This window comes from Mustela lutreola, chromosome 5, assembly GCF_030435805.1.
Source record: "Mustela lutreola isolate mMusLut2 chromosome 5, mMusLut2.pri, whole genome shotgun sequence".
Lineage (NCBI taxonomy): Eukaryota > Metazoa > Chordata > Mammalia > Carnivora > Mustelidae > Mustela > Mustela lutreola.
Genome location: NC_081294.1, coordinates 140,797,863 through 140,801,196, shown reverse-complemented (window position 1 = coordinate 140,801,196; position 3,334 = coordinate 140,797,863). Strand labels below are relative to the sequence as shown.

The 3,334-nt window shown below is 37.9% G+C and overlaps 1 pseudogene; it reads right to left on the bottom strand.

Moving 5' to 3' along the window:
- Positions 1-478: 478 nt before the first annotated feature.
- LOC131831423 (HIG1 domain family member 1A, mitochondrial-like) lies at positions 479-1,496 on the bottom strand (annotated as a pseudogene).
- Positions 1,497-3,334: the final 1,838 nt, after the last annotated feature.

Below are 3,334 nucleotides of genomic sequence, written 5' to 3'. Positions count from 1 at the left end.
ACAGGGTGAAGAAGGGCACTTAACACTACAGCACAGCATGCATATACAGAATTCTTACACTGTTCTTCATTTTGTCTAAGGGTTTTATTTATTTATTCATGAGAGACAGAGAGAGAGAGAGAGACAGAGGCAGAGGGAAAAGCAGGTTCCCAGAACAACAGGGAGCCTGATGAGAGACATGAGCTGAAGTCAGATGCCTAACCGGCTGAGCCACCCATGGGCCCTCCACTGTCCTTTAGTTACACACTCATCTATTATTTTGTTGTCTGGTAATTTAGTTTAAGAAAACCATAGAAAAGTCCTGGAGAGAATGAAAGTGATAGTCACCTAGGCAAAAGGAAATTTGGGGAGGGAAAAATTTGGTTATTTAGGTAGAAATGGTCTTTTTTTTTTAAGTTTGTTAACATTTATGATTCTTACAGAGAAAATAAACAAGCTTCATACATTTAAAAAGTGTTTTTCACTTAACCTTTGCATTAGTACTTAAAATACACATTTCAACATTTAAAAATTATTCTAATACAACAGCAGCATTAATATAACTCTGCAATTACAAAAGAAGCTAAACTGGGATCCACAGTTAGGTTATTCTCATGTTTACAAGTATGATTCTGAAATAAATATTACTTCTAAATAGCTCTTTATCGGCTTTTTAGGTTTGGATTAAATAAATGTATTTTAGGTTGTGGGGAAGCTTACTATATTCCATGCACTGTTCTGAAAGAATTAAGAGCCAACCAGTCCTAAAAACTGAAGTACCCAATCAATCTGCAAAATAGGCAGAAAAAAGTTAAATGGGATTCCTACATAACATCAAAAGCATGTTTTGATACTAGAATCAAATCAGCAACTAGGAGTACTTCAGGACTGGCACAATGTCCTCTTCATAACTGATTTTATCATAAGAGTTTAAGGAGGAGCATATTTTACCACTGTCTAGTCCATTTAAAAGTGACAGGTTTCTTCTTTTGTGCTAATGTGACTCCCCTGAATGACCTAGCTAGTTGACTGGTCATTAGTAATTTGGCAACCAGTCAAATCAAGCCTGCAAGAAAGGAAGCCAATTCTTAAACTACCATATTATCTGACCCATTCAAATGATTTATTTTCAACATAAACATATAAACTCAATATGAGACGCCTAAGTAAAGCAAACACCACCAACAAAACTGAGACAGCTTCTCTTTCTCTAAGGTTTAGGCTTTGCCCAGAATTCCTTATACATGGAATACCCCATACCAAGAGTCACTGCTCCCACAACAAAGCCTTGGACTGCCACATGCATGTGGATCAAGTGAACAGACATTTTAGTATTTCCCCTGCTCTTCAATTTATATAATCCATATGTAACAATTGCTGCAAACCTGGCCATTGCAATGGGAACAAACGGTGCCTCTCTAGCTTTTCAGATAAGTTTAGATCCCTGATCTTCATCATATGAAGAAAGAGAAATATCTGTGCCAATTGACATAGTGGCTGAAGAATCCTCCTACAGGGACAGGACTCAGTATCCAACGGGTTTTCAGAAATGGTCTTAATTATACATTTTTTTCAGACCTGCTAGATTGCAAATAAGATGACTATGATATGCATGAGAAGTAATGGCAAAATTTAAAAAAAGAAGGTAGATAAATAAACTCACTGTTTCTGAGGTTTGTTCATTAGATAAAAGCTAATACTTAAATTTAGTTCATGTTGCCACCTGTGAAAGCTGGTATACAAATGGACTACTGGGAAAAAAAAAATCTAGTAACACTAGATATTCAACAAGATAGTCAAATTCAGGATGTTTCTTCTTCAAGGGTAGTAGATTTAGCATTCTATGTAGAAGATTTACTTCCAGGACAATTAGACTCCATATCCTCTCTCTAAATGACCCAAATGGTGTCATTACCACAGCCATATCCCCAAAAGTCTTAATCCCAAAAGTCACCATCACATCAATTCACGGGTCTCTAACTGCAGAGAAGAATGCATTCCAAAGTCCAAGGAAGGATTTTTTTCAAAGTCTAAATGATACAAATGGGAGGACCTGATAGCATAAGCTGTATTTAATGGGAATCTGATATCTCAAGCCATTGGCCAGCCACAATCTCTCTAAAAACAAAAACAAACACCAACAATGACAGGATCAGTAAAAAGCTAGAACTTGTTAAACAAGCTCAAGTTCCATGGCTCCAAGAGGTGCCAAGGTAGTTAAGTGCTATTCATTGGCCCTCTTCTGTATCCTGTTCTACATTTCTTTTTCCCTGCCTCATTACTTTTACTGACCTAGGTTGTTTACCCATTGGAATGGCCTAGATTTAATCTCTGAGAAGTATGAGCCCCTAGTTATCTTGGATTGCTGCAATTGCACATTTACTGTTTTCCCTGATTGTGGACATACCAAAAGGTATCCTAGCGATGTCCAGCCTCCAGACATACTTGATCCTTTCTGCGGGATCTATTAACAGTCTGAGATCCCTAGACTTTCATACTTATCAGGGTTGATTACATCCAAAAGTACAATAACTTCTTTCTCTGCTGCTCTGTAAGAAAAACTAGATTTTTTTTTTTTAACTCTTAGAGATATAACACTATTCAATAGCCACCAGCTCAATGCTATATCCTCTACCAAATATACTTTCAGGCTCCCACCCAAAACAATCATCCTTCTGTTTAGTAACTTGGCTGAGAGCCAATGTTTTTTTAGGCAGCAGCTTCCAGGTGATGTGATAGGATTACACGCCTGTCCTACCTGCTTATCGTAAATCTGGCCCTTGGGTCTAAGGCAGTGATATGATAGATCACATGTAAGGTAGATACATAGAAGCTTTACTCTGATCTCCCTTCCAGGAAAACTCTTGGCTCACTCTGAGAGGTACAATCAACAGACATTGCCATGTATCAGTTCTCAGCATCTGCTGAGAGTGGTCAGTATTTAGCAACTTAATGAGGAAAGGGTGTAAATCCCCAGGCATTTCTACTTGGCGCAGGACCACTCTGACAAATAATATTTGCTCCAAAGCTCCCCACTAGTTGTCAATTACTGTAAAATTAATTTCACAGTTCAACTTCTCTCTATACCCAACCCTGCTTTTATTTTCCTCTTTTGATAGGTTTAGTAACTAATTAACACCTTATATTCCTCCAGAAAATCCAATCAAGGATAATTTGTGCTGAAGAAGTAAAAAAGGCAAGATGGCAATTTCTTGTCTTGCCCACTAGTCCATATACACAAGGAGTCCACAGAAACCAAGTAGCAGCCACAGTTCAGAGTTCAATAGGACTTTCTATGTGCTTCCTAGAAAAAGACTGACCCTTTGTGGAACTGGGATCTCTAATCAGGCACAGT